This window comes from Solanum pennellii, chromosome 11 (genome assembly GCF_001406875.1).
Source record: "Solanum pennellii chromosome 11, SPENNV200".
Lineage (NCBI taxonomy): Eukaryota > Viridiplantae > Streptophyta > Magnoliopsida > Solanales > Solanaceae > Solanum > Solanum pennellii.
Window position 1 is genome coordinate 57,022,354 of NC_028647.1, and position 27,472 is coordinate 57,049,825.

At 38.1% G+C, this 27,472-nt stretch overlaps 1 long non-coding RNA gene across 1 annotated transcript in view; it reads left to right on the plus strand.

The window, feature by feature from the left end:
- The first annotated feature begins 6,109 nt into the window (after positions 1-6,109).
- The window catches only part of LOC107003967, a 29,031-nt gene continuing 7,668 nt past the window's right edge, over positions 6,110-27,472 (plus strand). Inside the window, exon 1 of the long non-coding RNA XR_003575341.1 lies at positions 6,110-6,239. This is a non-coding gene — a long non-coding RNA (uncharacterized LOC107003967). The remainder of the gene's footprint in view (positions 6,240-27,472) is intronic.

Sequence of the window (27,472 nt, forward strand, 5' to 3'; positions counted from 1 at the left end):
TATATATATATATATATATATGTATATATGTATATATGTATATATATATATTTGCTTTTGCTATTTATCTTATTGATCTTATTAAGTATTATATACTCCTTCTTCTACCCTAATACCCCTTAAGTGTTGTTCAAGGTTACAAGTGGTTTATAGCAGGTGTCACTATGACTCAAAAATTGGGTCATGGCATTAATTTAAGTAAATGACATATTATTTAGACGAATGACAACTTTTATTTATTTAATTTGAGAGAATAATTATTTACTTACAAGTTATAAATGGGATACAAAATCGACATTGTGATGAAAATTGATTTTTTGAGGTTAAATGTCTTTCATGCATTTGAACATATAAGGATTAAATTGTGTTTATATTGAATTGCTTGTTTTTCATATATCCTTTTTAATTCGTGCTAATCTTTACTAATAAGGATGAACGATAGTAATATTCTATGATAATTCCTTTGATAAAAAAAATAAACATAATGTAAAATAAGTCAGAGTTGATTAAAAAAGGAAAATCATTAAAAGAAGAAAGTAAAAAAACTTAATTGAGATTATAGAATTCTATATAAGTCTAATAAGGAAAAATAAAAATAAATGGAAATTGGAAGATGTTACATTTGGAGTTTAAAAAAACAGGTCAAAGTTGACTCATTCTTTTAAAGAATATAAAGAATTACCACTTGACCAAAATCAACACATTTAACATTTTACCTTATTTGTGTAAGCTTAATTATAATTTATTGGATATTCTGATCCTATATATTTCGATGGACATTTCTTCTATTCTCACTTGTCCATTTCTCAAATACTCGAAAATTTCTACTTAAAATGCAGCAACAACAACCAACAAGTGGAGCAACCCAAGAAGGTATCACAATGAAGCCTGCTGGAGTTTGGTGTTACAGATACAGAACATGTAATGATGTGTTATCCTCTAGCCAAAGGCTCTCTCGGCACCAACACAAGCACATATATGAGGGAACTTTGATAAAAGGTGCACCCCATCACAGGTTCTTTTGTCTATTCGCTGACCTTCCAGCCATTCACCGTCAGTTGGGTAAACGAAAGTCTAACCCAACTGTGGTAAGTGGCCAAGGGCGCTTTTATCATCCCCGTCCTAAGAAAGGGCATGTAGAATGGCCCTGTAGACTTAGTGGCCACCCACGATTGATTCCTGACAAATCTCTACAGGTAGTAGTGTTGCAGGTGCCTCATGTTGCTACAAATGGACACTCACCTGATCCTCAACGTAATAATGCAGTCTTTTTTGGCCCTACTGATAGTCAACTGGTTTCTTATGGCATTAAGTTAAATCTTAATGCTCTATTTCCCAATACGCCAGTTAAATCTATTAATTCATCAATCAAGAACACAAGTACTTGTGGCCAAGAAGAACTTGACTTAGAACTTAGGCTTTAGATTTTAATTAACCGTAATTTTCTTTATGTATTGTTTTCAACTTATGTCATTTGTTTGTTGCAAGATTTTTGTTTTATATATGTTTATGCTCTGAGTATATTTTATGTCTTTAATCTTATCTAATAACGAATAAAATCTCATTTCTATAAAAAAAAAATCAAAAAAAAAAGAAGAAAGAAAATATATTCTAGGTTACAAGACAAGACATAATGATAATGATAGAAGTAGATTCGTTAATTAGTGTGAATCATATACCCTGACTAAGTTATATCAACAAGAAATGAAATACAAGTTATGTGATAGATTAGGATGTTCCTTACTTCTCCATAGAAACAATAGAGAAAAAACAATATACTATGATCATATATAGTAACAATGCATAAGAAGAGAAGCAAGAAGACACCTCAAAGAGCACAAAAAGTATGATAATTCAGGCAAGGAAAAAATTTGAAAACAATTAGGGTGTAAAAAGAAGATAAAGAAAATTGGAATATAGAACTCTCCTATAGGTAAATTATCAGTAATCTTATATAAAAGCTACCAAGAAGCAAGGGAAGTCTAAAGAGACGTAACGAGTACACGACTTACTGTAAATAAAATAAGTCTTAGGATAACTAGTAATATATGAAAACACCTACGTATATAGTGTTTTTTGTTTGCTTTTAAACTTACCTTCTAGTCCCCCACTACCCCAAGCAGGTCTTGTTCTTTCCCGACTATCAGAAATAGTGGAAGGTAATTATGATAACATAATGTGTAGTCAATGGTGAAAATATGAGACACACATCTATGTAGAGTAATTGATAAATTCAACATCAATCTTTGAGTACTCTTTTAGAATTCCATCTTTAAATTTTGTTGTTATAAATTCTCACATTTCATATTTCCTTTACCTTTCTTGATCAGTTGATTTATGATGCCTACTTCGTACTTATTACTTTGATACTCATGCCATAGTCTACGTCTCTTTTGTGATGTAGGTCTAAGCACCAACTATTGGTGTTGAGATAAAGACTCCATTTGTTGCATTCAGAAGCGAGGATGAACACACGACATTGTGGACTTTACTTGTCTTAATCTACACTTTGATGACTAGTTTTTTGTATCTTGAGATAAATGTTTATACTTAAGGTCCACTTTTGGGAATTGAACTCTTTTGATAAGCAATTCTATATTAGTGACCTCCAAGTTCTAGGAGGGGTCTTTATTTATGTAGTAAATGAATACGGTAAGAAATAAAAATATAATAATGAAGAAAGAGAAAAAGATTCTTTTTTTGTGTAAATTTGGTGCAGTGGGTTGGAGTTGATTACACCAAATTTGGTGTATAATTTTGTGTTTGGGTTGGAGATGCCCTAAATAAGAGGTTTGTTTTCATTTTTCAAACACTGGAAAAAATGTTCTCTCTGCATACATTTCCTTATATAAACAAAATTGTTGATTGATTAAGTATGTATGTTGTTGATGTTCTTGCGTTCGCTAAAATTATTAAAATTTGAGGTACCACTACTTCTTTAACAGGTTAATCCGTTTTATCTATTGGAATGTTGATGAAAATCAGGCCCAGGTCTCAGTCATGAAAACTAGGCCTAGGTCTCAATCCCTAAATTCAAGTCTCATCTGAAGAATGAAGAGGAACAGGTTGCAGGATTTATTCCTTAAATGAAATTCGACCCAATGTTCAAGACCCAACATTCAGATCAAAATTATCAATCAAGAAAGTCCATTCACTAATAACCCATTACATTTCATCATCTTTTATACATAGCATAAGATTCTCTTCTTAGATGTTTCTTCTAGAATTTGTGTAGGTGTGCAAAATTTGTTAAGAGTTTGTTAGCCTCTTAGATTATTTTACGTTTTTGCCACTTTGCATTAGGATAAATAGTTGCTTCTTGTTCAATAAAATTCACTCAGAAAATTTCCCTTATTTTGCCTTTACTATTTATTCTAATCTTCCTACATGGTATCAGAGCACCATTAAAGATCCTTCATATCTTCAATGACTAACTCTTCTATCACTGAGTCAAGTTCACAATCCATATTTCCCTCATCATTCTTCTATTAGAAGAAAAGGGCTATGGAGGATGGAGAAGATCTATGCTCATCACTCTCTCAACTCAAAATAAGCTGAGATTCACCAATGTAAGTTGCAAATCCCTGCTGCCAGCAGTCCAGATCTGCATTCATGGAATAGGTGCAATGCCATTTCACATTCTCCTCAGATCACTCTTCACTTTCATTTCTCAACAACAATGGCGGACTCGAAGGCAAATTCATCGGTCCTTGCTGCAATTGTTGTTTTTTGTAGCTGCCGACACACCTTCACCGGAACTTCCTTCCATCAGATTGATCTCTCCGTCTTTCACCGCCGGCTGTGCTGTCACTATTTTCGTTTTTCTCGTCAGATCTGCACTCAAGATCTGAAGTTTTTGAAGAGTAGAGAGTGTGATGAGTTTGTATCAATTTTCTACTATTTTTTTCATTGTTTGATTTTCAGATTTCTTCATTTTTATTTTTTTTAGTTTTCTTAAGGACTTTGGGTGCCTTTGTTATGCATCCACTCTAAATCAAAATCGATCCAAGATTTCACCTACAGTTGTCCCTTGTGTTTTCTTGGGGTATTTCCCTGACAAAATGGGTATAAACTTTTATCTTGGATTCTAGAATGATTTTTTTTTGTCAAGGGATGTTCATCTTCATGAATCTATTTTTCCCTTAAAATCCATTTTGTTTTGTCCTTCTATATTTTCCTCTTTTCTCTCTCTTCAGGTATGTGAATATCCTTGTGATGATATTACATCACCTCAATATCCTAGACATCGGAACATGTTCCATTTCACCTTCTCTTCCCTCAATCCCAACTTGCTGTTGTGGATTTTCCTAGTTCATCCATGGACTTGGTTCATCAACCTGTTCCTCCTTCAGTTCCAGTACATTCACCTATATTTTTTCGCAACCTCATCAATGTTTCTTCCTTTTCTACCACCTCTCTCTAGAGCTTAGTCTCTTCTCATTCAAATGACATCTCTTGTGTCAAGGCTCCTTGAAGTCTCATGCTGCTCTTTCTTACCCTTCAACTTTCACATGGGTGTCTAAAGAATTGTATGATCCTGCACTTGGAGGAATCATATTATCAATCGGTATTAGACTTTCTGTTGGATTCGTTGCTCAGTATGTGTTGAAGCCAGTTTTTGCTTTGTTGTTAGCATAGGCATTTGGGCTGCCTCCAATGTTCTACGCCGGTTTTGTCCTTACGTCTTGTGTTGCAGGGGCTCAATTATCAAGTTATGACAGCTTCTTGAGGAAAAGTGATATGACATTCAATATTCTCTTCACCAGTTCAAGCACTATTACTTTAGTTCTTGTTATCATTTTTAAATGGTCTTCTTATCGATTCAGTCGTTCCATTTGATGCAGTTGCAATGGCTCAATTTTGCAGGTTGTTCTTCTCCCCGTCACTCTTGGTTAAGTGTTGAATAACTCTGTTATTTTTTTATATTTCATTTTTGGTGGTTCACCCATCTCTTGAAATCAAAGACACAGACATATGTTTCGTTACCATCTGGCGAAGCTGAGTATCATTCAATGTGGAGCGTAGTGGTTGAGTTAACCTGGATCAGTCGTCTCCTTCAATTTCAGAGTTCCTCCAACTCTCCCCATTTTTGTTAAAATCAAGCCCAGGTCGCCATACACTTAGCTAAGAGCCCGCTCCATCTCATCTTTTAGATCTTCTCACCAAACCTTTGTTTGGCCCCTCACGTCATAAACTTCGGGGCAAGTTAGGTCTGGAATGTTGATGAAAATCAGGCCAGGTCGCAATATTTGTTTCTTAAGTGAAATTCGACCCAATGTTCAAGACCCAACATTCAGATCAAAATTATCAATCAAGAAAGCTCATTCACTCATAACCCATTACATTTCATCATCTTTTATACATAGCATAAGATTCTCTTCTTAGATGCTTCTTCTAGAATTTGTATAGATGTGCAAAATTTGTTAAGAGTTTGTTAGCCTCTTAGATTATTTTACGTTTCTGCCATTTTGTATTATAATAAAAATAGTTGCTTCTTGTTCAATAAAATTCACTCGGAAAATTTCCCTTATTTTGCCTTTACTGTTTCTTCTAATCTTCCTACATTATCTTGGGAGAATATTAATCTGCAACCTCGGGTACAGTGAGGGGATTAAATTTCTTAAGGAAACACAATGGTTTATGTGGACTCAGATTACTTGCATTCTATTTATTTCATCTTTTTATGTTTTGTGGACTCGGATTACTTGCATTCTGTTTATTTCATCTTTTTTGTTTCTGTATTTTTGACTAAGGTATCATCCCCCCTACAGTAGGAAACCTCAGTAATATCGTCTATCTTGACTTGTCGATCAACAAGATTTCAAGCAAAATCCCACCTCAAACGGGCTCACTGTCAAAGGTTGAGACCCTCTTCATCTTTGACAACCATTTAAATAGTCTCATTCTGTTGAAATAGGGAAAATGAAGTCACTTGAGGTTTTAGACTTAAAAAGGCCTGTGAAAGGCGTCTTCTGTGGTGAAGAAGCACTCGATGGCGAAGGGACGTAAGCTTATCCGAATCACTGTACTTCCTATTATTGGAGCACTAGTACTGCTACGTGTTTTCAGTGGTGTTCTATTTATGTGTAATGAAAGGAGAGTTGGAGATGTTGAAAGACGGAATGGTGATGGTTGGTTTTCGATATCCATGTTAGATAGAAAGGCATTCTACATGGACATCTTTAACGCAACAGAGAAGTTTGATGCAATTTTGCATCAGGCATGGAAGCGTTTACAAAGTGTTGGATTTTAAAAAGGTGTGAATGGAAATGAAGAGCTACGACTTTTATGAAGAGTTGCGACTTTTATGAAAAGTTGCGACTTTTATGAAAAGTTGTGACTTTTATGGAAAGTTGTGACTTTTATGAAAGGTGACGACCTTTCTGAAAGATTGTGACTTTTCCAAAGGTTTGTGACCTTTTCGGTAAGGCACAATCAGAACCTTTCCGGTAAGGCACAATAAGAACCTTTTCGCACTACCCTTTGTTTTCTACAAATTGAGGGATTTCCTCTCATTTTAATATGGAATTCATGGACTTCTTCTTCAACTACTAAATCTAGTATTCTAAGTGTACTTTACTGTCGTTGAGTGGTTCGCTGACACCGGAGCTTTTGGTATCTATACTCTGGTGATTGAGATCATTTTACCCTGGGAGGTCATATTTTCCAAATCAGACCTCGGATACTAGAGGGGAATAATTTCCCTAAGGGGACACTGTGAGTTCAATGGACTTGATCTTTTTCCTATTAAAATTTTTCCAGATTCTGGTACGTGTTTTACAAATTTTAGATTTGTGAATTAGTTTCAGTTCTTCTATTCTTTTGTTCTTCACTGGTTCATTAAACTTGATAACTTCGTGTTTCTGCAAAGTTTATTGAATCAGTAAGATTCTTTAGACACATATTAACAACAATTCTTCTTTAAGAAAAATATTTCGTATATTTTTTAAAATTTGTTTCTGATTCTAGTTTCGCTGCTAGTTTTAATTTTCTAGTTGTGAAAATGTTCTTAAACTTTGTTATCTTACAAAGATGTTCAAAGTTTTGTTCTAAGTATGTTTGTAATACAAGATGGTCAACAATCTTAAGGAAATTAATATACTGTTAGTATTTTTTGTATTCTACTGATTGAGAGAATCTGATCACGGAAGTAGAAGATAAATGCATTACTTCTCCATAATTCGTTGTTTTGTTTAGTAAGGTCGAAGTGAGAATCTAACAGAAAATTTTTATGGTATTCCGTTTAAAGATTACCAGGTAACCTTCTTATTAAATTATCTAAGGAGGAAAATAGTTTCTAAGAGTTATCATCTTTGTTTTTTTTTAATTATGTGTATCTTTGAAAAAAGATCTGCAAACCATATGTTGTGGAATGAATTTTACTTCGCAAATATTGTTGCTTTTAAAATTCTTTAGTTTGCAAAAATGAGAGATGCATATTTTTGTTCCATAAAATAGTATGTCAAAATGTTATAGTTGGAAGACTATCTGATAAGAAAAACATTTCTATGTGATAAAGAATATGTGTTGTTTTCTTTGGAGGAAAAAAAAACTTTTGTAGTTTTGTACTCCATGAAAAATGTTACTGTGTCTGATTTTTGTAGACTAAAAACTTTTGTGGTTTTAAACTCTGTATAAATTGGACTATGCAATTGGTTTGAAGAATATGAAAACTTCACATAATAAGTAAGTGTTGTACTTTTTATTTTCTATAAACTTCAATGTAATATAGAAATAAATTGTACAATTTTTTTTGTCCTTATTGTTAGTATTTAAAATACTAAGTGGTATGTCTATTTATGATAGAGGGAAAGTACCAGTGACTTAGAATTTGTGATTTTGTGTCTCTATGGAATGAACTTTGACATTGTGTAAACATTGTCAAAGAGAGTTGCAGCACTATAATTCTTTCATAGAATAATGTTTCCAACATTAAAATATGTGGAAAAATTATTTTCAAATACTTGAAAAATATTTTGAGATCACATTTGAAATGTGGGGGTTATTTGCTTATGATTAGACTTGGTGTCTAATTTAAATTTGGAGCAAAAGATATAAAATTCAATGATACTTTTGTATTATGTTATACCCACAAAATTCTTGGAGTATATTTGTTATTGTGGTTGTTGAGTTTCTCTATTACTAGTATATAGTGTGACTAGTATGAAACATCCAAATTATATATATACTTGTTCAAAATAATTGTTTTCTTTTATGGAAAAAAAAATTATCACTTAAAATGTTGTGGTTTTTCATGAAAAGATATGTCTATTATAATAAAAGTATTTGCATAGACATCAATATTGGTGAATAGTCATTTGTTATGTTTTTGTGAAAATAACATTTGGACTATATTGTCTTTATTGAACCCGATGAAACTTTGTTCATGGGTAGTTCTATAACAATCATATTGAAAGTTATGGAAATGTCCTTCTGAAAAGGACATTTGACAATCTAAACAATGTTTGTATCACATAAAATTGTAAGAAATAGGAAACAAAATATTAGCGTGGAAAAAGCTACCTCGCGAAGAACTTTTTGAACTCAATGTTTTTATTTGTTCTTACTTGCTTGAGTCAATGTTTGTGATGTGAACACTTGGGGCATGTTGTCCTCAAGAAATAGCCCAAAGTTGCTGGGAATTAAAGGGAATTTGTCTTGCATGGTATTTCCTAGGGGGCGTCCGAAGATTAAAAAAAAAAAAAAGGAAAAAAAATGGGCCGGAAGATTGAAAATCGACTAATAGATGGCCCAAAATTTGGTTTTTAGAATATTACCCATTTAGCCCAAATCAACTTGTAATGGCTAATTAGAACAGAATTTAAAATAAGAGGAATTAATATAATTGATCAACGAGCTTCTCGAGGTTAACAAAAGAAAATAATTAATCCGGATATAAACTAAATATTCAAAAATAAGCTAGAATAATTAACCAAGTATTCATGTAAAACAAAATGTTACTATCATTTTTTTTTCGATTTTGAGTATCGATAAAATTTAAACAATTATACGAATAATTGTATAAGACAAAACGCTATCTAAAACAAAACGTCAAAATCTTATTTAAAATAACTTGCAAGCTAAAATTTATTTATTATCATTATTATTATTATTTTATTGTTTTCGAAATCTAAGAATTAACTACTTCAAATTGTTTAAACTCGACAAGCTCGGCAATAATTACTATCGAAGAGAGTCAAAATTTGGGTGTCAACAACTGTCCCTCATTTTACTTGGATGGATGCAAGAGATTCAAGGAAAATGATATTGACCAAGCCAATTTTGACTTACCACGCCCTCATATCTAGCAAAAGTCCTTGTACAGACTTAAGGAATTATGGCCGAACCCCAGATATGGGTTTCCTACATATCTCAGGCTACACGAGAACTCAGGCCACTTGTAGTTCAATATGCTTGATTTAATGCACGATTTTGAAAAAAAATTCAAAACTCATTCTGATACCGAATTACGAAGGCACCGAAATGCTTGAGAATAAGATTTAAGAGCGAATGTTGGAATACAGCCGAGTTTTAACATTGAGTCCGCCTACATATCCTTAAACTTCAGGAATCAGGCTGTTTGTAGTTCGACTCGATCGATTGAAAAGGAAATCCATTATGCTAGATAACCTTTGATTCTGAAAGAGTGACAAATAGGTCGAGTATGAAAAGGAGGCTCGTAACCTCTTAGCCATGAATGTGGTGAGCTCACATCCATAGGTAAGAGCTTATACGGATATAATTTCCAAACTCTTGGCGCGTTGTCACTTAGATTGGAAACTTTCTTCCGGTAGATCAAAATTTTGAGATGCGAGACCGCAACAGACGACACTCAAAGGAAAACCCACGTGCCTTCTGATAGGGGTGTGGTTTGATTGTGGTGGCAGTCGTTCCACTGCTCGCGTCATAAGAGTTTGACATTCCTCTTTTGACTGTGTCCCAATTCGCTGCTAAGAAAAAGTTCCACGTTGTGCTGCATCCCTTTTGATGTCGTCCGCACCTGTGGTATGTTTTGGAGAATTCATCCTTTTGGATGCTCTCGACAGAGACTGAGATAAAACTCGTCAGCATAAAAATGCAATTAAATGGGAGACAGTGTCTTTTACCGCGTCGACACTTAATCGTTCTCCTCGACATTTGACGCCGACTCAATTGGTCTAACGTAAAGCAAATAAAGCTTATGTCTTGTGTTTGCAATATAATCTTCAATGTATTCTTCATCCGATGTCAACATAAAGGAAAGTTGATGCAGTGTGCTAGCATTTCTCTTGATGTGTTTTCGATTCTCTTCTTGCTGTTTACTTTTATCAAACTAAAAAAATGCAGTTGATGCCGATGGAAAAATATTTTATTTGGGATGCACGATTTCCCTTTTTTGGTAGTGCATGCCTTCTAGCGGGGCATGAATATCTTCCCGCGATGCGTAACTTTCTGCGAGGTATGAAATCTTCTCACGATGCATAAACTTCTGCGAGGTATGAAATCTTCTCGTAAATTTCTATGAGGTATAAAATCTTCTCGCGATGTATAAATTTATGCGAGGTATGAAATCTTCCCGCGATGCATAAATTTCGACGAGGCATGGAATCTTCTCGTGATGCATAATTTCTGCGAGGTATGAAATCTTCTCGCGATGCTTGGATATTAACTCGTGATGCATGATCTTCTGCGATGCATAATATTGACTCGCGATGCATGATTTCCGTGATGTATGGACATTGACTCGCGATGCATGATCTTCTGCGATGCATGGATATTGACTCACGATTATTGAATATCGACTCGCGATGCATGATCTTCTGCGATGAATGAATAATCATATGGCCTCCAACGATGATAACTGTAAAACGACTTCCAGATAGTATATCGTCTTGATCGATAATAAAATAACTGACCCCTTCGGGTAATGGGTAGTATCATATCCAACATTATGATGCAAATGACGTCCTTTATGGAAACCATAAACTTTTCCTTGAGATTTTCGCTTGATATTCTCCTTCGAATCTAGCTGGACGTTCTTTATAAATTTCATGTTGTTGGAAATTGATTGAAATAAACAATTCATATTCCCAAGTCTCCGACATAAGCGATATAAAATGCTTCCTGCTTCTAGGAAAACTATTGATTTTGGGTTAGTTTTATCCTCCTTTGACTTCTCCATATTCATCCACCGGAAGAATTTGTTGATTTCAGAGCAAAGTTATTAACATGCGTCCACAGAAAAATTGTTAGTTTTAAAGACGAACTAATCTGTGTCGATTTCTTCAGTTGTCTGCTTCTTGTCCCGCTATTTCCGGTTGATTTCCCGATCATCCGACTCTTGATAGATGAGACAAAATATTTTATGTCAAAACAAATGAAACATAGAAAGGAAAATTTAGGAGAAATAAATTTTCGAGAAATAGTATCTAAAAAAGGTCTCTGCCAAGTCATGTCATATCAGGCTTAACAAACTTCTTCGAGTCTGATGCTTGAAGGGCTATCTGATCATTCGTTGGGGAGTTTTCAGATTCGCTCCGGACTTGCAGATAAATCTGTGCTGAAATTTTGAGGTCATCCTCAAAATTTCTGTCCCACTTGCAAATCTCGAAACACCTTCAGTATTGACTTGCTGAGGAAGAATCTTCTTCTCGAGAATTTTTGAGTCCCTCTCAAAAATTCTGTCCCAGTTTCTATTGTAAAGAGGAATAGAAATCTTACGGGAAATATGACTGAACCCTTGTAGCGCCTACGTATCCCGTTGAGGCAGGAATCAGGTCAAACATAGTTCCCCCCTCAAAAGTAACGAAATAAGAAAAATTACAAAGAAACCGACCGAGGCCGACATAGGCCGCCTACGTATCTCATTCTTGAGAATTTAGGTCGAACGTAGTTCAAATACAAGGAAACATTAGAGGGGTAAATGGGGTGACCGAAGCCGACATAGGCTGCCTACGTATCTCATTGTTGAGAATTCAGGTCAGACGTAGTTCATTACAAAGGGATAAAAATTATAGCAAAACAAATACAAGCAAATAGAATGATTACAAGTAAATAACAGAAATGCAAACCACAGCTTCACACGTAGTATCTCTTGACAGCATCCGAGTTGATAGGTTTAGGCCATACGGTGCCATCCATCTCCGACAGGACCAAAGCACCTCCAGATAATACTTTACGAACCATGTAAGGACCTTGCCAGTTTGGTGCGAACTTTCCTTTGTACTCTTCTTGATGAGGAAAAATACGCTTAAAAACCAATTGACCAACTTCAAAAATTCTGGCTCTCACTTTCTTGTGAAAAGCACGAATCATTCTCTGTCGATAAAACTGACCATGACAAACGGCAACCATTCTCTTCTCATCAATCAAAGTTAGTTGATCAATCCGCTTGCTGACCCATTCAGCGTTACTTAACTCAGCTTCTTGGATTATTCTTATAGACGGTATCTCGACTTCAGCAGGTATGATTGCTTCTGTTCCATATACTAGCAAATATGGAGTGGCTCCAATTGACGTTCTGACAGTCGTGCGGTATCCCAATAAAGCATATGGTAACATCTCATGCCAACCTCGATGCTTGTCAATCATTTTCCTCAAAATCTTTTTGATATTCTTATTGGCGGCCTCTACAGCTCCGTTCATTTGGGGACGATAAGCAGTTGAATTTCGATGAGTAATCTTAAATTGCTCACATATCTCTCTCATCAAGTGACTATTGAGATTTGCACCATTATCAGTAATGATGGATTCTGGCACTCCAAATCTGCATATCAGATTATTGCGAACAAAATCATCCACCACTTTCTTGGTCACCGACTTGTAAGAAGCTGCTTCCACCCACTTAGTGAAATAATCAATGGAAACCAAAAATGAATCTGTGTCCATTAGAAGCGGCTGGCTCTATCGGACCGATGACATCCATTCCCCAAGCTACGAATGTCCAAGGTGAACTCATAGCATTAAGTTCGTGAGGTGGCACTCTGATCAAATCACCGTGCACTTGACATTTGTTGCACTTTTTCACAAATTTGCAACAATCATTCTCCATAGTCATCCAGAAATACCCGGCTCGTAGGATCTTTCTTGCCAAAGTGAGCCCGTTCATATGCGTACCACAGACTCCGGCATGTATCTATTCAATAAGCTTCACAGCTTCAACAACATCAACACATCTTAGAAGACCCAAATCTGGAGTCCTCCTATAAAGGACTTCTCCACTTAGAAAGAAATTGAGAGCCACACGGCGTATCGACTTCTTTTGGTTTGCCGTAACATCTTCAGGATAAGTTCCAGACTCCAAATACTTCTTTATATCAAAATACCAAGGCAAACCGTCTGGTTTTGCTTCAATATAATCCGTATTCGGATGTTTAATCATCGAAGCGATGGTGGCAAGAGCATCGGCCAATTTATTCTGTATTTTGGGAGTATGTCTGAACTCGATCTTACGAAATCTCTTGCACAACTTCTGTACATACTGTACATAAGGTACAATCTTCGGGTTCTTCACAACCCATTCTCCTTGAACTTGATGAATCAAAAGATATGAGTCTCCAATAACCAACAACTCGTAGACATTCATGTCGATAGCCATCTTCAAACCAAGAATACAAGCTTCGTATTCGGCCATGTTGTTCGTGCAATTAAATCGAAACTTAGCCGCCATGGGATAGTGCTGACCGGATTCTGACACTAAGACTGCTCCAATACCCCTGCCTTGATGATTTGCCGCTCCATCAAAGAATAATTTCCAACCTGGATATGCTTCAGAAATATCCTCAACCACGAATGACACTTCTTCATCGAAAATAAGTCTTAAGTGGTTCATACTCTTCATCAATGGGATTTTCAGCAAGATGATCAGCCAAAGCCTGTGCCTTTATCGCTTTCTGAGTCACATACACAATGTCAAATTCGCTCAACAGCATTTGCCACTTAGTTAACTTTCCGGTCGGCATCGCCTTTTGGAAGATATACTTTAGTGGATCCATTCTGGAAAAGAGGTATGTAGTATAGGAAGACAAATTATGTCTCAGCTTCTGGGCTATCCATGTCAACGCACAACACGTTCTCTCCAACAAAGTGTAACGAGACTCGTATGGAGTGAACTTCTTGCTTATATAATAGATAGCCCTTTCCTTCTTTACTGTCTCTTCGTGTTGACCAAGTACACATCCGAATGCACTATCTGAGACCGACAGGTACAGCAACAAAGGACTTCCCTCTCGCGGAGGAACCAATACCGGTGGATTGGATAAATAGTTCTTGATAGCATCAAAAGCAGTCTGACACTCTTCAGTCCACTTTGTCGGGGCGTCTTTCTTCAGTAGCTTGAAAATAGGCTCACACACCACGGTTGATTGAGCTATGAATTGACTGATGTAGTTTAACCTCCCTAAGAAACTCATCACCTCTTTTCTCGTCTTCAGCGGAGGTAACTCTTAAATTGGTTTGATCTTAGAAGGGTCGAGCTCAATACCCCTTCTGCTGACTATAAATCCAAACAATTTTCCGGCTGGAACTCCAAAAGCGCATTTGGCGGGATTCAGCTTCAAGTTGAAAAGACACATACAATCAAAGAATTTCCTTAGATGTGTCAAGTGGTCTGGACTCTCGCGGGACTTGATTATGACATCATCCACGTACACTTCAATCTCCTTATGAATCATGTCATGAAAAATTGTCGTCATAGCTCTCATGTAGGTGGCACCCGCATTCTTGAGGCCGAACGGCATAACCCCATAGTGATATACACCCCAAGGTGTAATGAAAGTCGTATTTTTCGCGTCTTCCTCATCCATCAGAATTTGGTGATAGCCAGCGTAATAGTCCACAAACCACTGCATCTCATGCTTGGCACAGTTGTCAATCAAAATATGAATATTCGGCAACGGAAAATTATCCTTCGGGCTAGCTTTGTTGAGATCTCTATAGTCAACACAAATCCTGATTTTCCCGTCTTTCTTGGCGACCGAAACAACATTGGCCAGCCAAGTTGGATATTGTGTCACTTCCACCAATCGGGACTCTATTTGCTTGGTGATCTCTTCCTTAATATTCAAACTTAGTTCAAGCTTGAATTTTCGAGTTTTTTGCTTCACCGAACTAAACCCCGGGTTAATCGGCAGCTTATGAGATACGACATTGGTACTCAACCCTTGCATGTCACCGACTTCCCAAATGAACACATCAATATATTCAGCAAGCAAATGAACTAGGCCCTCTTTCTGAGCTTCATTTAGGTGGATGCTGATCTTAACCTCTTTAACACATTCCGGATCTCCCAAATTCACCGTTTACGTCTCCTCTAGTTTTGGTTTATGCTGATTCTCGAACTGCCAAAATTCCTCAGCGACATAATCTGGTTCCTCACTTTCTTCTTCATAATCGTCAACCTCGTCGTCACCTGCCTCATTTTGTTCATTTAGCTCGTGACATAACATGACATTGCCAAGTCTGTAACTTATGTTACTGAAATCATAAACAAACAAAATTAGGAAAGTAAGGTATAACAAACAACTAAATAAACAAAGTTAAAAACAAAGAGGCTTTCATTTAAAAACAATGCAAACATTGGCCATGTCATGGAGCCATGTTTCCTTTTTGAACATTACAATGAAAATTCAAAAATTCGAACAGTTAAGAAAATGCAAAAATGGTGGGTCTCGGGCCTCTTCCGGACTACCACCAATTTTAATATGCATGAAATAACGCCTTTCTACCGAAGAGTTCGGGGTATAAGGATCGGCGTGGAGGTCCAGTTCCCAGCACCTCCCCTGGCTCAACATCGCGGATACCAGCTAGCTCGACCTCTTCCTCGACAACAGCATTGATCTCCTCAAAGAGGTAACTGATTCCTTCCCTAAGGTCTTCACGCTCGGCATACTCTCGGATTGGAAAGGATTGATACAGATGCGGGATCGTCTTAGTCAAAGCTTGATCATTTTTCTTCTTCACCTTCATATCATCATCTGTGGGGATGTACCCCAGACCATATCTGGATCCCTTAACGAGGACCGGAACAGGCTCAATAATTCCTTGGGAATCTCTTCCCAATCCGAACCCTGGCTTAAAACCATTCTGCAGCATCACAGTGTCTATCATCTTGTACACGGCAGGCATGGGGGTCTGCGGGTTTGCCGGCGGCATTCACCAGCTCCACTGTGTAAAAATACGTACCTCGCGGTATCTCATCAATGATCGGAACCTGTCTGCCAAGGTGACTCCCCTCGCCATGGATAACCAGCTCTTCGTTTTGCCATACGAGCTTCATCATGTGGTGGAGAGTAGAGGGGACAACTCTAGCCATATGGATGAACGGCCTTCCCAGAAGAAGGTTGTAACTGGTACTTCTATATCTTATACTTAAAATTGCGCGCTGAATTCTGCGGGGCCCATTTGAATGGTCAAATTCATTGCTCCCAGTGTGTCTCTCTAAACCCCATCAAAGGCTCTCACGTTGACCTCGTTTTGCTCTAGTTTCCCAAGGTAAAACCTTAGCTGCCTCAATATCGACAACGGGCAGATATTCAGACCAGATCCATCATCTACTAAAACGCGGTTGACAACCTTTTCACGGCATATCACAGTGATGTGTAATGCCTTGTTGTGAGACCTCCCCTCAGTAGGCAGCTCATCGTCACAAAAACTGATTCGGTGCCCTCGAAGAACCTGATGAATCATGGCGGCCACGTTATTACTTCTTGTACCTGCGGGTACGTACGTATCATCGAGAGCTTTCATTAAGGCCTGCCTGTGGGATTGAGAGCTCATCAGCAAGGCCCATACGGATATCTGAGCTGGAGTCTTCTCTAAATGCTTGACGATGGAATAATCTTTTGGTTGCATCCTTCTCCAGAATTCCTCCGCCTCTCCTTCGCTTATCGGCCTTTTGGCCTGATCCTTCTTCCGTCCTTCGAGAGCAAGCTCGTTAGGAGTGTAACACCTTCCAGACCTGGTCATGCCTTGAGCAGCAACTGTTTCAATAACAAACTTAGGCTTGACGAGAGTTTCTGATGACACCGAGGCAACAGCCTTTGCAGGTGTAAAAATAACAAACTCTCTCTTTTCTTTGACGCTTAAAGAAGCGACAGCTCTTTCCAAATCATCGTGAACGATGGGAGTAATCATCTTTGTTCCACACCAGTCTTTATCTGTCTCGATCATATTGATATTGCTGCCTCCATGATTCGGCAACAGGTTTGTGTTGACATTTGGTGCCGCCGGTTGGAGAGAGACTACCTCTTGATCAATCAGATCCTGAATTTTGTGATTGAGGTTGATACAATCTTCAGTATCGTGCCCAACGTTGTTGAAATGATAAGCACATCTCTGATCGGGTTTGTAGAATTTTGAAGTGACATCCACGGGTTTGGGCCCCACAGGGTGGATGTATCTAGCCGCAACTAGTCTCTCATACAGTTTGGTCCTGCTTTCCGCGAGTGCAGTAAAGTTACTTGAAGGCCTCTTCTCAAATCTGGGTCGGGGAGGGTCATAATTGCCTTGTTGAGGAGGAGGTAGCTGTTGATAATTTCTGGTATTTGGACGAGGGACTTGGCTTCTAGGATATGGATTTGTTTGGTAATTTGGCGATGGATCTTGGTAATTCGGAGGAGGATTTTGGTATAGTGGATCTTGGACTTGATAAATAGGAGGGGGTGCTCGGTAGCTCGATTGTACGTTAGCACAGTTGGGAGCAATACCCTGATAGGGAGATGGAATTTGGTATGGTTGAGGGTAATTTGGGTAAATGGGAGAAAGATTTTGGAAATTTGGGGGTGGACTTTGGTATACGGCAGCTTGGACGTTTGGATAAATGGAGGTAGCATTCTGATTGTTGGGATGACTAGATTGCGTGTAACAAGATTGGTAGGACTTTGGGGAAGGCCGGGAATGACCTTGGGAATATGATGAACTTCTGGGGGTTTTCCTTCCCCCATATGAAATAGCAGCAACTTCTTCTCTTTTCTTTCTTAACAAACCTGAAAACCCAGGTGATGCGGCTACACGGGCTATCTTTCCTGATTTTAAACCGTCTTCGATAGTCTCACCAATCTTGACTATCTCGGAAAACTTTGCTCTAACGAGCAACATGATTCTATCATAATATTCCGGCTCTTGCACGCGCACGAAAACTTCAATGATTTCTTTCTCAGTCATGGGTGGCCTCACCCTTTCTGCTTCTTTTCTCCACCTATAGGCGAACTCCCTATAGCTTTCGGTTGACTTTTGCTTCATCTTCTCCAGAGGATATCGATGGGGAACTATTTCTACGTTGTAAGCGAATCGATCGATGAAGTCTTTGGCCAATGCATTCCAGTTGGGCCATTGTAAGGTTTCGTGCGAGGTAAACCATTCGAGAGCTTCTCCACACAGGCTCCAACTGAAGAGCCGCATCAATAAAGCTTCGTCCCTTCCAACTCCTACGAGCAGGTCACAATAGGCTCTCAAATGAGCCATAGGGTTGCCCACTCCTCCGAAGGTGTCAAACTTCGGAATCTTGAACCCTTCTGGAAGGTCCATTTCTGGGTGGATACACAAGTCCTCGTAACTAAGTCCAGCGATGTAGGGGATGCATTATAGCTCCTTCATGGACTTCTTGATTTCCTCTTTTATATCGACCCTTACATCTTCCTTTGTCCTCCATTCCTTTTCTTGTTCCTCGTAATGGTCAAACTCAGAACCATGGACATCGTGCTCGGCAGGGAGGGGAACTTGAAAAGTGGCTCTCTTTGGTAGGGGTGGAGCTACAGAGGGACTTTGAGCGTTTTGGGCGGTTTGGTAATTCTGTGGGTAGGCCTGAGGATTGGTCTTCTGATTTAAATGGTGATGAGGTGTTTGGGGATTGAAAGCATTTTGGTTCTGGTTTTGGTTTTGATTTTGTGGCGGTGAAGCGGTTTGATGGTGAGTATTTTGAGGATGGGGCGGTATTTGAAGTTGGTTGTTTTGAAGAGGAGATGGAGTTTGGTAGGATGCAAAAGCATATTGGGAATTTTGGGTAGTCAGATCTATAAGCGACGGATTCTGAACAGGTGTAGATGGATGATTCTGAGGTGGATCCATATTTGAGGAAGGGAAGTAGATTGGAGGCCTCCCATCAGCGGCGTTAGCAGCAAATCCTGGGTTGAGCCACCACAACATCAGTAAGACTCACTTATTCATTATTATCCCCCATAACTGCCCTTCCTCTGTCTGAGCTTTGTTTAGGGAAGGAATCTGCGGGACCTTTTGATCTGGTGAAATAAGGATGATCTGCCAGCTTTAGATCGACACAGATCAGTTTCTAAGTACCTGAGAAGGAAAACAACTCAAAGGCAGATTTGTCAGTGCAGATTCAGAATACAAAATTCATAATATCACACAGAGAGCAGATAAACACACAAGTTACTTTGTTTGAGTATATCTTCACCCATGAGTAAGGACGGAACACATTTTTTTTAACAAGCAGGAGTTTACTTGTTTCTATTTTGGACATTGTCTCAGAAAGGCTAAATTATGTTAAGCTATGGTCTTCTTGCGGTTGCTCTTTGACGTCCGCTCTGGTTTTCGTATCTTCTCGTAACATGAGGGAGAGAATGAAAATTTTAAAAAATAGGGTCGGGCCTGGAGAGGCTGCCTACGTATCTCACAAGGAGAATTCAGGCCCAACGTAGTTCGAGTACAAGGTAAAACATTACGATTACGATTACAGGAAATTAAAAGGCAACAGTAGAACTCTTGAAAGATAAAATGATAACGACACGTTAGACATTTCCTTTCTTGTTGCAACATTAGTCTCCTCCTTTCAGACGACCTAGGAATGGAGGCTTGTAGACGATTTCCTCGTCGTCGTCTTCCTCAGTCGCTTCAGAGTGATGCGCTGCCGGGACCAATATTGGCTTCTTGCTCATAGACGGGGTATTTTTTGCCCATTTTCCGAAGTTTATCAATCTCGTTGCTATGGAAAGCTTTGTTTTTTTTGCTTAATGCAGCCATCCTTTCTCTCATGGAGTCGAATCCTTCCATTTCCACTGTCAGCTCCTGATCGAGTGACATGCTTTTAGCTAACAGAGTAGCTGTCTCCGATTCTATCCTCTCTTCTCTAGCTTCTCTTTCTTGCACTTTCAATCGAAGCATGTCCAACTTTTCTCGCAAATCCTCTGTCTCCATCTTAACATCCTTCTTTCTTTTCATCTGTGATGCCAGATCCTCATCCAACGTCACGGTTGCAGCATTGTAGATTGCGGTGGCCATGTCGACCCTAAGTCCCTCCTCCTTGGCTTCTTGAATTTCCCGAGTGATCCGTTCAATATTTCTTTGTAGTTCTACTTCAGTGAGCTCCATCTGGATGTTCTTACCTTTGTCCATAGCAGTGATTTTGCCTTTCCTGAGACGATAAAGTAATGTTTTAGGATTTGTGGTATAGGAGGAGGTCTTTTGAGTGAGAAACATAAGACTTGGAAATTTCGGTCGGACATTTTGTAATAGTGGCTTCTGTATATTCTTTGGAAATTTCTGGATAGGAATGGGTTTTGATATCCTCATTCATAGCAACATAACACATAAGCAATTAAACACACATATATCGCGTCCTAATCATGCATGTGACCCTTTGTGCCAAGGGTAGTCCTAGCGATCTGAAGGATGTATTGCGTCATTTAAACAAATAGTTGTATCCCAAAAATAAACTTCATCAAATATCATAGCGTTCATTACATAATTTTAATAAACGGGATACATTTAGGGAGGGGGATGTGATGCGAATACAGATAGAAAATAATCCCACGCAGGGGAGTTAAAAGGTTGATGGCTCAGCTCCTCTTCTGGCCTTCTCTACTTCTTCGCGGATGATGCACTTGCTGGTGAACACGTACGGCTCAGCAAACACAACTTTGGAAGATGTTGGTACAGCTCGTAAAGTGTTCATCTGCTCATCCAGAATCGTGTCCAAACGCATCAGAGAAGCCCTTGTATCGGCTAGCTCTTGTGACATCTCAGCTAAAACCCTCTGACTTTCTAACTCTCGGAATTGGTACTCTCGCTCCCTTTGTTGAAATTCTTGTTCTCTCTTTTGAAATTCTTGCTCCTTCTGCTGAAATTCTTGCTCCCTTCGGTCCCACTCTTGTTGAAAATGGTTTGCATGGATATGAAGCCTTGTCTGTACGTCTTAAATTTCTCAACCTGTGCGTGGTATCGAATCCACTATACCATGCAGATCATTCTACAACCATGTCTTATATTCGTCGACATACCCCGCTTCATATCTGTTCTCGGTCATATCCCACTTTATGTTGACACGTCCGGCCCATTCTTGGAGGATGATCTTGGCGAAAGGTATTTTGCCGTTCTCGACGACAAAAAAGCTAGCATCTCCTTGGGCGGGTATGACTTGTGTTCTACCAAATTTTCGCATCACTCTTGTCGGGTTGTAAGGCCGCAATGCTCTGATGCCATGAAGGACTAAAAATGGAAGTTTGGCCCCTTGTGCTGCTATCCTCTCGGACTTAAAATTCGGTAACATCCACTGTATATCTCCTTCCCTCAGATCATAAAATACCCTCGCCCACGCATCCCTGGTGGTATGAATTGGAAATCTGCGAACACTTAGATAGAATTCATAATTATCAAGAGGACTCATCTGGCTCGGTTTTGGCCAACTCCTGTGGCTGGGTGTCGTCCCTTTTACAGAGATATTCAATCAACCACCATTGAAGTAGAATGTTGCAACCTTGGAAAAACGGGAACCCATTGTTACACAGACTTAAATATCGATAAATGTCGGACAAAATGACCGGGGCCAAACTACAGTACTTTTTTTCTTCTTGTTTTATACCAATTCCTCTAAACATAGCGTCCACTACCATCACGGCCCGGTGTCGATTTCCTTTCCCTCATCTTTAGGGAATACCATAGTTCCTAGAATGCATGTAGAGAAAGCGATAGTCTGAGTCTGCCTCCAGGTACTGTAATTGTGGAATTCATTCAGAAATAGTCTGAAATAGCTGGCATGCCCCCATCTCTCGAAAAATCTCATTAGTGGTATATCGTGGGTCTCCAACCAGTTTGCGTTTACTAGCAACAATATGTTCTTCAATTCTTCACTAGTTGACTTATCTGGAAGAAGGATGTAATGATTTGGACATTTTTTCCTTTTGCCACATGTCCCGATAGAGTCCAGACAATCCTTAATTTCCTCTAGCATAGGCGATATTTTGACATCTCTAAATCGAAAAACCATCTTCTCATGATCCCAGAATCGAGTGATAACCTCGATAAACGTGGGTCATACCTTGAAGTCCATTATTGAAGGTAAGTGACCCAAGTGAATCGAGATTTATCTCTTTTGACCATCTTTGAGGTTATCCCACCATACATGAAGAATGTCGGGTGTCTTGGTGACCATGTTGAAATGGAGGAATTGACTCGACATCTACAAAAACATACAACTAGTTAATTGCCACCCCCCCCCACGATACAACAAACATTTAAACACGCAATACATCCTTCAGAACACATAAATATGATCGTCCTATCGAGTCGTGGGCTCTTTGGACTCATGGTGGTCATTCTAATGGGCCCAACACTCTTTGGGTGTTGGGTCATCTTAGGCCAATGCGCTATTTTTCAGGATTGGGTTCCGCTCTATCTTAGTTTAACTAAGAGTGGGTTGTATTTAGAGTGGAAAGGGTTACCCAAGAGGACTACTTGGGCTGGGACAGTTAACAATCGTTGGCTCTCAAGTAGCCAACTACACTTGTCAGGGTGTCCCGAGAAAATTTTGGTTAATGAACGACTGCGAACCCGCATAATCGTCCTTTAGTGGAAATGAAACAATCGTCGTTTGACGAAATTATGATATGTCATGAATGCAACAGTTCAATAAAGTAATAGATAAACAGATAAACAGTTAACTCACATAGCCAAAATACGTTAGTTTTAAGGTTAGAATCATCCTATTTTCCCAGCGGAGTCACCATTTCTGTTTTATCATAAATTGGAAAATATGTGTTTTAAAGAATTTTCGGTTTTTGGAGAGTCGCCACTTAATTTTGAAGAAAAATTAAGAAAACTATCATTTTCAAAAGACTTAAACAGATAAAATCATTTGAAAATATTTTAAAAGGGGTTCGAGGATTCCTATTAACGTCTTAGGAAGGTTTTGAAAGCACCTAAGACGTTCCGCTTAATCACGGCTATCCGACAACTAACTTTATCTGGCTAAAATTTAATTTATTTTTGAAATGAAATATTGCTTAGAGTTTGCTTGAAACAAAGTAATTGATTTTATAAATGGTTCGCGAATTTATTCACTCTTTTAAGATCGGTTTGAAATTAATTTTAAGTTGACAAAACGTTTAGGGCGTTCTATGGGGATTTGGAGTTTTCGACCGTCAAAGCTACCGGCAAATAAAGCAAGTAAATGAGAAAGTGAACGAGAGAGAGAGAGAGAGAGAGAGAGAGTTAGGTCCAAACCGGTTTCTGTTCGCCTGGACCGGTATTTTGACCCACCTGCTACGGGTTTTTGACCCATTCGACTTTCTTTCGTACCTGTCCTAGACTAAACAATAATAGATACAAAATAATTACAGGGAAAGAAAAAAAAACAAGGGCTTATGCCCAAAGACAAATACAACGCTCTGAAAAGAGAAAAATAAAGTTGGACTCCTTTGTCTGATTTCTTCAACTTCTTGATCCGTTCGAATCCTTTTAACATGGGACCTGTACGTCAATTAATGAGTTTGACTGGAAAGGAATTGAGCTTTGAAAATCTCTCTTGAGTGACGCAGAAGGAAGGAGTAGGGGGTTCACGATGAACCTCGGGGTAGATTTCACATGCGACAATAAAAATAAGAATAAAAGTTAGTACTCGAATATATGTTATTTCCAAATCATAGCTTAACTATGATCAATTAATCCTAAAATAACAAATGCATCAAAAGGGAATCACTGCTTAACCCACATAAACCAGAAAACCAGCAAGCAAATGGATTAATAACTTATGTCAAATGCCTGTCAAACTCAAAACGGAGAAGAAAATAGATCCCTTTACTAAAGTTAAGTATACTAGAATGCACAAACACATTCTCTAGGCATTTCGAACTGACGACGATAAAAAAATAAACAAGAATTCAGGGTCAACCCTCGGTTTGTACTAACATAGTTCTGCTTCCATTAATTTCTCTAAATACAACATGAAAGCTAATTAACATATAAGGCAATAACTGGAATATATAACATGGATAATGGCAACAAACGAAACTTGCAGTTCAGTCTTGCCGGCATATCAAAATGATGGTTATTAATAGAGGACTTAAGCGGGAAACAGTGTTGAAGAAAGATGCATATTAATACTATATGAATCCTTATACTACGCTTGATTAAAAAAACCCTATGCTGGACAATGCCCGACGACCAGATAAAAGATGGAACACGAATTCTAAAAAAAATAGCGACTTAAGGAATGAAAAGAATGAACAGTAGACAACAAGCTTGGCAAAAGAGACTAGAAATCAGGACACATTAAGGCATGAAAGATAGAGAAGGAACCCTATACTTCGAGACAGACCCGACAATCATTCAAATGGGGAAGTTCGAAACAACATGTAATGCATGCAAGGCACAACACTAAAAAAACTCGATACATTGCTTTCTTTATTTAACTAGGGGTGAAAGGAAGAAGAATATGACGCTATGCATTAAATGTTAAAACTAATGTAGCACTTTGAACTCAAGCACAATGATGCTAGGAAAGTCAAAAATAATAACAACGACAGATGATGACCAGTCCTCGATGTCCACATACATATTCATGTCATATTCCAAACTAAATACAAGATAGAACAAATAATTTCAACTCTTATTCATAACTACCAGCATACGATCAACTGAAATGAACTAAACGCGTTGACACAAGAGAAAAGGAGCTAAAAAAACTTGAGGAACTGTACGAACAAAATAAAGTTATGCTACTGATTTGAAGTCTGCAAGCAGTCGAGACAGCCTAATCTTCTAATATTTAATTAGTTTGTCAGTCAAAACAAGCCAGTACGCTAAGGTATGAATTGTAATTAGAGGTTACCTTTTTCCGGACAGCGTTTTGGGACAAACGGGCAGGGGACGACCACTGAAAGAACCCAAACACGAGCAGCAGTTGAGGGCTTAAGCAAAATATCGAACTCAACACCTACAGGAAGAGTTCTTACTCCGTTTTCTTTGAAAATTGTTTTTTTTTCCGTATCTTAGGCCATCTCGCTGGAACTTTATAAGTACTTTCTTTTCCTGAGAATTCAACTTCAAAAAAACAAAACCCCAAACAATTTTCTCCGCTAAAATCTAAGAACTCGAGAATCTCTAGTAACTCCCTTTTGTTTTCCAAAAATTTCTCCCTAAAGGTCGCCTCTTTTCTAACTCTCCTCCCTCTCATTTTAGAATAGAGAGGGAGCTTTTTATACCCAGAAATTAGGGTTACGAAGAGAAAAAAAAACTACCAAAAAAGGGTAAAGTTGAGATTTCAAAACCAAAAACCAATTTCAAAATCTCAAAAGCCAACTGGTTCCGCGTACGGATTCTCAAGCAAATCCTCACGAAATTGGATGAGAGGAGAAGATGGACGGCTCAGATAAATTATCAACGTCTTAGTTCAACGTGGCTCGATCTCAAGCCCAAAGGACCGCTTCGCGTGATACTGCTGCTGGGTATCGTACGAGAAACAGGGACGAACAACGAAATTTGCAGAAGCCGTTGCTACTCTCTTCCCACGCGCGCTTGGGGCTGAGTCGCGGCAGGGAATCACGATTTATTGGGATTGACTTCGTCTTCGTCATCACGCCTTCTAGGAGCTGGAAATCACAAATCTTCTTCTTTCCTTTTGTTGCAGCACTCTTTGGGGATTGCTATATGCGTCTGTTTGGCAAAAAGGGGAAAGGATGGGTCGGGTCAAAGGATTTCTGGAGAGGGTCGGCTAAAAAAAATGGGTTGTATAAGTGCTTGATCAGAGGAAATGGGCTTGGGATTGGGGTCAATGTTGTCATCAAGAAATAGCCCAAAGTTGCTGGGAATTAAAGGGAATTTGTCTTGCATGGTATTTCCTAGGAGGCCTCCAAAGATAAAAAAAAAAAGGAAAAAAAAGGGCCGAAAGATTGAAAATCGACTAATAGATGGCCCAAAATTTGGTTTTTAGAATATTACCCATTTAGCCCAAATCAACTTGTAATGGCTAATTAGAACAGAATTTAAAATAAGAGGAATTAATATAATTGATCAACGAGCTTCTCGAGGTTAACAAAAGAAAATAATTAATCTGGATATAAACTAAAGATTCAAAAATAAGCTAGAATAATTAACCAAGTATTCATATAAAACAAAATGTTACTATCATTATTTTTTCGATTTTGAGTATCGATAAAATTTAAAAAATTATACGAATAATTGTATAAGACAAAACGCTAGCTAAAACAAAATGTCAAAATCTTATTTAAAATAACTTGCAAGCTAAAATTTATTTATTATTATTATTTTATTATTTTCAAAATCTAAGAATTAACTACTTTAAATTGTTTAAACTCGAGAAGCTCGGCAATAATTACTATCGAGGAGAGTCAAAATTTGGGTGTTAACACATCTCATGGTGGGAAATATTATTTGTTACTTTTATTGAGAATTGCATTAGAAATGACTATGTCTATTTGCTGAATGGTAAGGATGAAGCAATAGAAATGTCCAGACAATGTAATATCGAAGTTTAAAAATCAGTGTGAAAAAATATAAGAAGTGATAAGAATGAAGAGTATAAATCTCATTGTGCAGAAATATGTTTGGAAAGTGGAATATCCATCAAACTACTGCCATATTCACCTCAATCTAATGAAAAAACGAACGTTGAAAGAAATGATGGATGCATTATTTATAAGTTCGGGTTTACAAAAAACTTGTGTGGAGGAACTATCCTTACTAAAAAGGGAACAACAAAAAGTTTTGTGTTTTTAGAAAGAGAGCGATTTTGTTTGATCAGAATACAATCTTTTCCATATGAGAAATGGAAAGGAAGGAAATCCAACTTGAAATATTTCAAAGTGTGGGGGTATCTAGTCAAAGTCCAAGTTCTTATTCCTAAAAGAATTAAAATAGGACCTATGACTGGACTGTAATGAAGAGAGCAGCAGAAGAAATTGCACAAGTATGGGACGACGAAATCCATGACGGTCCGTCGTGACCACGACGATCCGTCGCGAGGTCCGTCGACCCAGCCGCGTTTTGACAGATTTCAAGTAAATAGAGTCCTTGTATAATTAGGTTTTTATTTTCTATAAATAGTTCAAAAAACCTCGTTTTAGATGTCGGAGTCTGGACCATTGATTATTAGGTTAGACTCCAGACCATTGTTAGACATCATATTATTAGATTTTGTATATTAGTGTTAGATTTTGAGATTCTTGCAAGTGATTTTTGGTGATTAATCAAGCAACTTTCGGATTTTACTCTTTCTCATTGAAGTAAGTACATGAACTCTTAT